The 12,416-nt window shown below is 36.6% G+C and overlaps 1 protein-coding gene across 2 annotated transcripts in view; it reads left to right on the top strand.

The window, feature by feature from the left end:
• Positions 1-4,371: 4,371 nt before the first annotated feature.
• Positions 4,372-12,416, top strand: part of LOC121373586 (apoptotic chromatin condensation inducer in the nucleus-like) — a 45,319-nt gene continuing 37,274 nt past the window's right edge. For both annotated transcript variants that reach the window (XM_041500274.1, XM_041500273.1), the window contains exons 1-2: positions 4,372-4,409; positions 11,099-11,192. The gene's annotated coding sequence lies outside the window, so the exon portion shown is untranslated. The remainder of the gene's footprint in view (positions 4,410-11,098; positions 11,193-12,416) is intronic.

The raw sequence follows: 12,416 nt of genomic DNA, 5'->3' as shown, positions 1-12,416 counted from the left end.
AATTATTTACTAGCCCAACACTGAATATCACTAGCCATGGGAGTGGGGCTACCATAATCAAGAAGCCCTGCATGATGGAATGTTTTATTTAATTACGCACTCACATTTTAATTACCGTAAAAATACGGTTAGGCCTATATGATATGGCGAGAGAGGCGTAAGTGTACGTGACGGGGCATGGGGTATCATCCCCACCCTATCCTGGAGAAAATTCTCAAATTCGGGAAAAACAATAGAGAAATTCGGGGAAAATTAGCTGGCCTGAACACTTCACTATGTATTTTGGATTAAACAATATTTATTGACCATTAAATATGCAGTTTTGTGATCGGCCTATATTAAGGCCTCTCCCTACATTTTTCAAATACAAAGACGACAAATTTAATAAATTGATATTTGTAAACAAAGACAAATAAAGTGAACAAAAGGAGAAAGGAGAGGCGAAGAGACAGACAGATAGAGAGAGGGGTGTCCTGGACAATTTTGATTATGCAGGTGTTTTCTTGGTTACTAAGGTTTGTATTTTCATTATTCTACTACCCACAATATCAGCTGTAATACATGTTAAAATGCGTGGCGATTCGTTTGCAACCCTATATAGCTGTTGGCAGTAATGCTAATATGAATAAACGTTGTAATCCAGATTCGGGCACTTTCAGCTTCTCTCCCCCCCCCCCCCCCCCCCCCCCCCGCCATAAATGGGAGCTGGTGCGCCTATGGAGAAGAAACCCACGTGCGTGTGCCGGAATGTATGCACGGGAGTGGGGGATCTAGACTTCGGCGTTCGAAGTTTATCGGGGATGCCATGCTCCCCTGGAAAATATATTTTAATTAAAAGAAGATTTGCCTGAGCCAAGGCTGTGGTATATGCTGTCCTGGCATGGGGAAAAATACATTAAAATTATCCATTGCTGCAGTTTCCTTTGAAGCTAGGCCTATATGTAACGGTGAATACGTAATGTGCCGTTAAATAAAAGATGTTAGTTAAAGATGACATCTTACAGACTAAAAGGAAATTTCATTCAAACATTAGCCACTCGATTTCCAGGACGTGCATATTCTCGTGTATTCGGACGTTAACATGCAAGCGCGTGACCGTACTTTTGTCTAGTGTAAAATAATGGAGGGAGGGGGGTGAGAGAGGCGCCAAAATTAAAAGAAAAAGAGAACATTGATGGGGGTATTTTTTTAATGGACGAAAAGGCATGACATAAACTACAATGTTATTGCAATGATCACGTGTAGGGGGGCGGGGGGGGGGGGGGGGGGACGTAGCCCAGTGGTAAAGCGCTCGCTTGATGCGCGGTCAGTTTAGGATTGATCCCCGTCGGTGAGCCCATTGGGCTACTACTCATTCCAGCAAGTGCACCACGAATGGAACAAAATGTAGCGGGTTTTTACTCTAATACTACATTTCAATATTGCCAAATGTTTGACATCCAATAGCCCATGATTAATAAATCAATGTGCTCTAGTGGTGTCGTTAAACAAACACAAATTTATCACGTGGATGGGACGGGGGAAGTGGGAACTAGTCCAGTCAGTATCTAGTGCTCACTTGGGGTGTTCCGAGTCAGAAGGTCGAACCCCAAGGCGGACACATTATCGGAGGGTAGGAGGTGTCCGTTCCAACTACTGTCCCACGACTATACAGGGCTTTTATCAGCTATATTTTAACAGTCCGATAATCTGCACCATTCCACACTATTCCACACCATTCAACAAAGGCATCATGTCGTTTTTTATTCCCAGTTTTGGAGTAAAACATTCCCTCCCATCTTTAATTTATTATTATATAAAGATATATCATGAAAACGATACGTAACTCTTAACAAACATCCCTCCCCCTCCTGTATAGCGTTTCTAAATGCAAAATAGATCTATTAATTTGAATAAATACACGTAGGCTACACGGGCGTATGAAGGTGCTAAAAAGTGCGCGTGCGTGCGTGTGTGTGTGTGTGTGTGTGGAGCATGTGTGCGTGTATATATATATACATATATATACAAGCCACTTTTCTAATCTATATTTATTTTTGTCCTCATGTTGGGGGAGCTGTGTCCCTCGCCCCCCCCCCCCATTTCCCACTGACCTATTGAAAGACTGTTGTTATGTTGTGTGTGTGTGTGTGTGGGGATGGGGGGGTTGTTGGGGTTTTAAAAATAAAGTTTATTAACCCCAGAAATAAATTTGGTAGTGTCAGGGTTGGGGCCCTGATATCACTACCTTACAATAATGTTATATAACAAATATATTGACATGCATATATTTAATGTATTACACTAGTAATAATGGAATAACATCAAGAAAAACTAATTATAAAGCTTTTTTAGGCGTTAACAGCGAAGAAAGGACCAAGAAAGAAAGAAACAAAAATTGAAAGAAAGAGAGATTGAATATTGAGAACGAGAATAGTACACTTTTATTTTTATTTCATGTCTATGGGGATAATATTAATTGATTAAAATTTAGCAAGCGAAAACGAAAATGAATACTCAATACATATTCACATAATACATATACCCCGCTAACCCTCCCCCCCCCCCACTCACTCACTCACTCACACACTCTCTCTCTCTCTCTCTCTCTCTCTCTCTCTCTCTCTCTCTCTCTCTCTCTCTCTCTCTCTCTCTCTCTCTCTCTCTCTCTCTCTCTCTCTCTCTCTCTCTCTCACACCAACACAGACAGACACGCACACACTAAATTTTGGTTCAGTTAATTGATCAATTATCCAAGCAAGGTATACAATCGAACGCCGGGGAAAGGTGAATGGACAAAAGAAGTTGGCCAAATTATGGGTTTTCAAACAAAGAATGGTACATTGACTACTTTGTAATACAAAAATTCTATAATATATCTATGTTTAGCTTCGTTTTTAAAATGCGTAATGTTTAACTGAATTTGTTGCACTTTAGATGTATATTGGCCTATATAATGTTTGGCTAAAAGTAACAAAAGAGAAAAAACCCCAAAAAAACAAAAAAGGTATTGGGGCCTGTGTTTTAGTATTTTCTTTAAAACCAAACACAACAAGTTCCAGCGAAAGTTTTACATTAAATATGTGTTTACAATATTTCAATAACCGATTTAAAAAGACTATCCAATTACAATAAAAGTTAGCTCTGGTACACGCGTAATTCGCCAAATGCGAATTTAAACAACAAAAACAACCAGAAGAAGATTTAGGCGAATTTTATTTTACTTTGGCGAAATAATTTTATGTACGCCTAATAGTTAATATTTTATTAGAAAATAAGCGGCTTTGCGCCATTTTTGAAGCGTACTTGAAATTTAGCGAACATTTTTGCTTACCCTGCTAGGCTAATTAAAATTAAAGGGACATTCCTGAGTTTGCTGCATTGTAAGATGTTTCCGACTAATAAAATAGTTCTACGATTAAACTTACATATTAAATATATTTTCTTGTTTAGAATATAAGTGTCTGTACATTCAGTGTGTTTCTGGTCGTATCAATATTTGCAAGAGCCCAAACTGGATTCTCTTTTCAAATAATTTCATACGTACGAAAAAATAATATTTTAGGAAATAAAATGAAATTTAACCTAGTAAAAATATTAGAACGATCAGAAACACGTTTAATATACAGCCACGAATATTTTATGCAGAAAAATATATTTGATATGTAATTACAATCGTTAAAAAGGCTCTGTTAATCGATAACACCTTAAAAGTTGCAGCAAACGCAGGAATGTCCCTTTAAGTTTAATGGTTTGTAACTACCTGCACAAGTATTAACAAAAACAACCTTAAAAAAACAAACAACAACAAATAAGTGAAAGTAATATTAAAAAATAAACAAACAAACACCCAAGAAGAACAGGCAAACAATATAGTTTTTAAAGAAGAATATATATACTGTATACATGTAAAGCATGTAACAAGTGTGCTGAAATGCCTTAATTTATGTTTACTTTATAGCATACGCAAGCACAATATAATAATATATTTCAAGATATCAACCTCATAAATATAAAATGAAACGCCAATTCATATGTTTACGCTCTAAACTAAAGTTGAAAATATATAATATAAAATAAATCACTAATAATATTAACCCATTGGAGTTAAAAGTCGTGTGGTGTTATGCTTGCAAATGTAGTACAAAGAAGAACAATCAATACTTGTTGCGTAGAAAACATTATCTGTAAAATAAACCCTCGACAACAGAACGCTTAATTATTGTAAATGTAACTTTGTGAAAAAATAAACAATAAGATATGAAACATTGCACCAAATGTGCACATCAAAGATCCACAGTTACAACTGTACAAAAAATACGCTACAATTATTATTCGGAAAATTACCGACAGTAGCTTGCGTTTCGCGCACTGCTTAGTCACGTGATGAGATAAAACGACAATCGAGGGTTGCCGTTCTTGTGCTCCTGGTAAGTTAAACAAATTTCATTTGTATAATCAAACTATAGAATAGTTATTTTGATCAATTCCGGTACTATATACGTTGCAGCATCATTTCCAATTGATGTTATTTATTTTGTTGTCATTTCTGCAAGTGCAACACAAACCGACAAATGACGACAAACACTCGCTAAATCTCCGCCATTTTTGTTTAGGCTCGACTTGAAACAATACTTATCATGTTTTAAAGAAATATTAAGCAAAACAGTGGGAGAAAAATGTCTTGTCGCCGTTATAATGGAGTACTTGAATAAATACTACGCGACATTTAGCAGCTACATTTTAAAAGTTGCATTTCTGTTAATAATAATATTAACGAGTTACCTCCCATGATTATATTCAATCGCAGGTGGGGATGGGGGGAGGGGAGTAGTTAGACTAAACCCAATGATTTTCCATTTAGGATAATGTTAACATCAAACTGATATAGAGCATGTCAACCTATTCAGGCAGTACACATTGTTAAAAATGTGGAACCTTGCATTTAACCAACTTGTCGGTATTATCATTATGCTGAGTATAATTTTTATAGACTTACGGTTGACGACAGTCACTCTTCGCACCTTTATTTTGGCTTCGTACAAAATAAATGTAATATATATATTTTTAAACAATATTTATTTATTTGAAATAAATGAAATGGATCGGCAAAAAGGCTGTAGGCCTATGTAAATGCCTCTCCACGATATAATTTGACATAATACATTAATTGAAATAAATGATGAACATGAAAGATAACATTACATAAATAACATTTCAGCCATTGCATACAAACTACAAATACTTTATTAGATATAGAACTCGCATTCGTAAATATATATGAGCTACGTGTGTAAAACATATATAATAATTTTTTTATGCGAAACATGCAAATAGTTTCACTTGAAATCCATATTTCGTAAAAGATAAAACATTTTAACCACAAGAATTTATTTAGACACATTCAGGTGTATTAATAATGTTCAAACAAAACAAAATTCAATAGCAATTTTGCATTGGAATTTTTCCAGCGTTCTGAAAACGGAAACTTCATGTACTTGTTTTATAGTTATTGTAAGGAAATGCAAAGTGACGTCATTGGAATACTGATGTCATTCAAATAAAAAATGAGCTATATTATTACAATGTTTTGCCACATTAAAATAAAAACGGGTCTGCTAACCTTGACCCCTGTCAAAATTCTATAACATGCAGACAATGCTGTTTACAGGTTGGTATTTTTAATTTTTCATAATTCTGCACGAAATATTAAGTTTACGTTTTAAAAGATGAAAGAAATAAAAAAAAAAGTACGTTTTGTCAAGTATATCATATATATAATTTTTTTTACAGTTGGATAAAATATGCTAATATATGTATTGTGTATGAAGCCAAAACAAGGGTCAGAAAAGTGACTGTCATTGACCTTAGAAGAGTCTGGGTCTGGGGAGTGTTGCACAGACGCCATGTGTGGCAGGGGTGCAGAAATCAAAAATAATTCACTAGCCTGCCGGACAAGAACTAACTAAAATGTACTAGCCCGCCAGAATTTCTACTAGTCTGCATGTCTATAGAATAATATATTATAAATACTATTATAATATACAGTGTCTTCAGTGACAAAGCATGATTAAGAAAGCCTGGTAAGTGATCAACATCACGTAGCCAACAAAATCAAATAGACAGATCGCCTGTCGGACTTATTGTATCAGCTTATCAATATGCAGTAATATCATGACACATTATTTTCACACCACGACTGGCACATCAAAGGCTGTGGTATGTGCTATCCTGTCTGGGATGGTGCATATAAAAGATCCCTTGCTGCTCATCGAAAAGAGTAGCCCATGAAGTGGCGACAGTGGGTCAGGAATGAGTGTTAGAACAAGAGAAACAAATCTACCTGGTTTTTTTGCGGGATGATAAAATAGGCATGCATTGCAATGTTCTGTAATAATATCCATCCCAGTAAGCCAGCAATAATATATATTATTTTTCAATACTAAATAAACCACCATTGTCAAAGTGGCTATACAACAAGTCGTAATATTTATACCATGTTTTGTCCATGCATTAACCTACGTACTGAAATGATATACAGCATGTTTTCTTGGTTAATTTGACTATTCTGTTAGTTGCCTCTACCTGTGATTCCCGATTGACAGGTGTGTATTTGATAGGTAACCAGACGAGCCAATTAATTACCGCTCTCTAGGCACAAAAATACATACCGATATTGTGTAATATTACCCCTAAAATGGTAATCGACATGGTTTATTACTGTAAATAGTTTTGTAAAACTATTGATTGACTTTCCTATCTAAAATCATAGAACTGACCAAGTACGCAGTCGCAAAGAAAATAAAATTATCACTTGGGTATAGTGGGTTGTCGTTTTTGCTCCAGCGTTCTGTTAATGCAACTTGAAATATATTTAATTAAATAGTTTATTCTATATTATCACATCATTTATGTTGTATTACAAATCAGGTTGATCAAAGAGAAGTGCCTTGTCGTAAATTACTGCTTTTGTGTATACTGTGCATACAGGAGTTGGTCGGAGCTGACGTCACTTCGTCCCAAGTTAGAGTACTGGACGCCTTGAAAACAAAAGAAAATGGCTGCCCCCCAGTTAGCAGGAATAATCACGTTTTTTTTATTAACTCTAAAATTACGCGCTTTTCATTTGTTAAAGTGTCAGTATGTGTTGGTGGTCCTGGTGTGCATCTTTCCAACAGATAAGGCTCATGTTTGAGTTTACTCCCCCTTTAACATATATATTTTCTGTTATTTGTTGAGAAAAATTAAAAGCTAAGTTTCGAACATTGCACATCTTCCAATTTGGCAGTGTAAAAATATACCGCATGTTCTATGACATCTGTTGCCAGATATGTAGTTCACGCCAGCACATGTTTTGTCACATTTGATTCAAGGCGTTTCAATTTCGACTGGTACCATACTCGCCAGACCCAGACTATTGTTGGTGATCTAGTTCCTCAACGATGGCAAACTATATACAGGGCCCGAACTTAAGAATTTGTCACCCATCAGTGTTTTTTTTGGGTATGGTGCTATGGAAATGAATGCAACCACAGTCAATGGGGTATGGGGTGCCTCCCCAAGAAAGAAAATGAGTTAAAGGCATACTGTCACAGATTTAAGGACCTAAAAATGGATAATAAATAAAAATTACATTAATTGTTGGAAACCTAATCTACATGTAGCTATTGCATCACCATAACTGAACCAGGATGGAGTGAAATCCATGTCAACACTCTTGGCAATTTTAGTTTTTGAATTATGGACCATTGCCATAATTCAGTTATTTTTACAAAATATCATTAATAATGAGTATGGTGGTTATGAAGATGGTTGAATAAAGTACATCTAGGGACAAATCAAATTATTTTTGTTCAGGTAATACTTTGTTAGACCATTAAATAGGTCAGTGGTCTGTGACAATATGCCCTTCAGTTTAGGGTTAGGGTTAAGAAAATCATACAGTAATGATAAGAGTCATTGATTTTGTCAAAAGGTTAACTTAAAAAAAAAAAAAAAAAAAAAAAAAAAAATCAAAACATATTTGGGTATGACACCATACCTGTTTTACCCTCTTGGCAGAAACCGCCCATGGCATTATATAAAAAAAAAAATGTCATGGGTGAAATGGCCACTGACTACAATTTTGAGCCTGCCTTTGTCAATTTTTAAAAAGTGACTTTTCCAGCAAATAAATCTGACTGTTGGCGGGACGTAATCCAGTGCTCGCTTGATGCACGGTCTGTTTGGGATCGATCCACGTTGGCAGGCCCAGTGGGCTATTTCTTGTTCCATCCAGTGCATCACGACTGGTATATTAAAGGCCGTGGTATGTGCTATCCTGTCTGTAGGAAGTGCTTATAAAAGATACCTTGCTGCATTATTAAAAATGTGGCAGGTTTCCTCTTTTGACTACGGGTCAGAATTACCAAATGTTTAACATCCAACTGCCGATAATAAATTAATCAGTGTGCTCTAGTAGTGGTGTTAAACAAAAAAAACCCAACAAAATTTCAATTGTACAAATGTTAAATACTGGCAGATAATGTACACCAGATATATTAATTTTGCTGTTTTTATCCCATGGCACAAAATTGCCGTCTGTGATGCTATCGATCCACAGCAATTTATGTCGACGACGGCAATTTCCGTTGTTAAAGCCGCATACCCTAGTTCCATCCAGCAAAAATAAATTATAATTTGGTTAATCTACAAACCTGTAACACACTTAGATCACGTTTTTATCAAATGGAGTGAAAAAGCAGGTTTTATATCGATAAATACCATGGGAATCCCCATGTCCCAATTGCTTGAAATAATTTTGAAAGTTAGTATTCTGATGTCACCGGTAGATGTCGCTCGAAGCACAACAATGCCTATGTCACGACAAATTTCACAGACTTGGGGTGCTTCCTTTCACCTCTCCTGGACATGTTCCAACTGTTCTGTCCTGGTTGTATCCCCTCTCCAGATATCATAAGACTTAGCAAAATTATTGGTTTTAAGGGTTTGTAACGTTTTGTATTGAGACACTTGTCTGAACTTTATTATTACTGAAAATGTTCAGGAACTGTGAAGAAATATCTCACAAATGAACAACAAGCAAACGACAACAAATCGGATGTTGATTGCGCGAACCGTGCACGAGAAAACAAACCGAACCAAAATGATAACGGTCACGTGGTATACCAACGTCTGTGACGTTTACACAGGAAGATTCCCTCTAAAAATAGATTGGACCTCGCTTGCTTAATGGTTTTTTCTCGAGTGCGCGCAGCATTTTAAGAAATACAAAAAAATGCATTTCGTGGTTTTACAAACATCAGGATTACCAGGATTACCAAAAAGCACTTCAGGTGAATGGAAATGTGTATTCTAAATAATAAAATGTAAGTAAAGTGCAATTTTATTTGTGAAAAAATGGGTTTAATAGCGAAAAACAACGCCGTAATGGTTAACTACTAGCCGTAACTAGGGCGGTCCCTTTAAGTTTTAGCCCCGTGTATTCACCTGGTGTACATTACCTGCCGATATTTGACAATATATCATATGTACATTGACATGTTCTGTTCTCTGGTGGACTAGTTATAGAGGAGGGTGGTATTGGAATTTCAGGTTCGGTATCGGTATTTTGGAGGTGATTTACTGCGATATTCAGCAGTATTTTCGGTATACTCTGCTTGAAATGTATTCCCAAATTAAGTCTACCCACTAATTTCGTCTAAATTAAATTCTATACACAAGGCATTAATCTCTTCTTTTCAGCTATTTTGCATTTGTCAGATATATTGTTAGTGCTTTACTAAATGGCAGATAACATTTTTCAAGATTTTTTTTTTTGTATTTTGAAATTTGCTTGGTACGATAAAGTGGTATTGACATGATAACAAATATCGAACGGTATATATACAGTATACTGCCCAGCTCTACTGGACTGTTGACTTACTAATTTGTAAAGTTATGGTTACTGACTGAGTGTTTGTGTGGTATTAATCTTGTTAGAGGCGAGACGTAGCCCAGTGGTAAAGTGCTCGCTTGATGCGCGGTCAGTTTGGGATTGATCCCCATCAGTGGGCTCATTGGGCTATTTCTCGCTCCAGCCAGTGCACCACGACTGGTACATCAAAGGCATGGTATGTGCTATCCTGTCTGGAATGGTGCATATAAAAGATTCCTTGCTGCTAATCAAAAAGAGTAGCCTATGAAGTGGCGACAGCAGGTTTCTTCCCTCAATATCTGTGTGGTCCATCACCATATGTCCGACGCCATATAACCGTAAATAAAATGTGTTGAGTGCATCGTTAAATAAAACATTTCCTTCCTTCCTTCCAATATTGGAGAAATCATGTCACTGTGTGTGTGTGTGTGTGTGTGTTGGGGGTAACAAAAACATTACATAAAGTTTACATGGTGACCCTGGATTGGTCTTGGCGTTACTACTAAAAAACCCAAAGTTGTTGCTGTTCCTTGAGTTTTAATTATTGCCCCTTGCAATGTTGTACATTTGAAATATGAGTTCATACAGGAAAACAACTTTGCAGTTGTGTTTATTTGCTGCAAAAGTCACTTTTAACAAATTCCTGTTAGGTAGGCCAGTGTTTCTGCCAGAAAGAAATTTTTGGGTATTGCGCTATGGAATTGAATGCATCCAATGTCAACAAGGGGTATTTACCCTAGAAAGAAACTGGATCAAGTTTAAGGTTATGGTTAAGTAATGATAAGAGTAATTAATTATAAAAAAAATTGGGGTATAGCTCCATACCCGTTTTACCCTCTGGTAGAAACCCTGCAGGCTCAAAATTGCTGTCAGTGGACTGTTTACCGTTTCACCCATGGCAGTTAAATTAAAAAAAAAAAAATGCTGTGTACAGGAATTTTGGAGGTAGGTGGCTGGTGGGTGTCCAAATTGTGTCAAATGAAATTTATAGTTGAGTATATGAAAAAGGGAAAATATGCTTTCAGTAGGGTGGGTGGGTTTCAACACCCAAAACCCTCCCCCTACACTCGCCTACGACAGATTCTTAAGTTTTGAGAACTGCACATTTAAATTAATTCATATTCAGTACCAGTATATATTTGACGATGCCCTTAATAAGCTGCTGAAATGATACTTTTGATAAATTCTTTTTTCTTCTTCCAGATTTGGGCATGTCTTGGACAAGCTTGAGAGATGTAACCAGATAAGGAACAGGCTTGTTTAAAAGAATTCGATTGTGACATTCTGTACGAAGCTGGTAAGTCTACACCTGTGAGTGAAAGGAAGGGAATGTTTTATTTAACGATGCATATTTACGGTTATATTAATACTTATATGGCGTCAGACATACGGTTAAGGACCATACAGATATTAAGAGAGGAAATCCACTGTCATCACTTCATGGTCTACTCTTTTCGATTAGCAGTATGTGGTATGTGCTTTCCTGTCTGTGGCAAAGTGCATATAAAAGATCCCTTGCTGCATTAGGCAGTTCTTACGGTTTGACCTGAGCAATTGCTCCCACTCACGTGTGCTCGTGCAAAACTATTTCTACATGGGCGAAAAACAGCTCGCCTCATCACATGCTGATAGCATTAATATATTTACTTAAAATTACCGTGAAGTGTTACACTGGGAGCAAATGCTCTCCTACATACTTTCAGGAGCACAGTTTCTTGCTTACCATCGATTTTCAAACCTTGAGTACTAATTAGAAAAAATGTAGCGGGTTTCCTCTGATGACTATGTGCCCGAATTACCATGTGTTTGACATCCCATAGCCGATAATTAATTAATCAATGTGCTTCAGTGGTGTCGTTAAATAAAAGTTTTTCAGGTTGATACATTAGGGCAACAGGCCAACAGGTGTAAAACGTGACGGTGAAAGGTCCCACTAATAATATGTGTAAATTAGTCTCTATACAGGGGACTATATTTCAAAATCTTAGGTAACCGGAAGTCCGTTCACTTGAGTTTTACTTGGGTAACCGATTCAATATATATATATATATATATATATTCGGTTATGTCAATATAGTTCTCGTAACAGATGAGTTAGGCCTACCTAATCCTAAAACACTTGAACTACTGTTCTGTGCTACAATTGATTTTCACTTTCATTACTAATATATGGTACTTTTAATTTTAGAATGTAATTGTTCACCACGTAACCGATAGGCAGTTCTCGTAATTTTAAAGTTGCGTAACCGACACGCGAACCTAGCAACTGTTCTCGTGAAATATTGTTCCCTGCTGTGGACTATGTATGTTTTCGTTTCCGTCATTCTATCCAGCCAGTGCACCACGACTGGTATATCAAAGGCTGTGGTATGTGCTATCCTGTCAATTGGATGGTGCATATAAAAGATCCCTTGCTGCTAATCGAAAAGAGTAGCCCATGAAGTGGCGACAGTGAGTTTCCTCTCTCAATATCTGTGTGGTCTTTAACCATGTGTCTGACGTCATATAACCGTAAATAAAA

Source organism: Gigantopelta aegis, chromosome 5, assembly GCF_016097555.1.
Source record: "Gigantopelta aegis isolate Gae_Host chromosome 5, Gae_host_genome, whole genome shotgun sequence".
NCBI classification, from domain to species: domain Eukaryota; kingdom Metazoa; phylum Mollusca; class Gastropoda; order Neomphalida; family Peltospiridae; genus Gigantopelta; species Gigantopelta aegis.
This window is presented reverse-complemented; position numbering and strand designations above follow the sequence as displayed.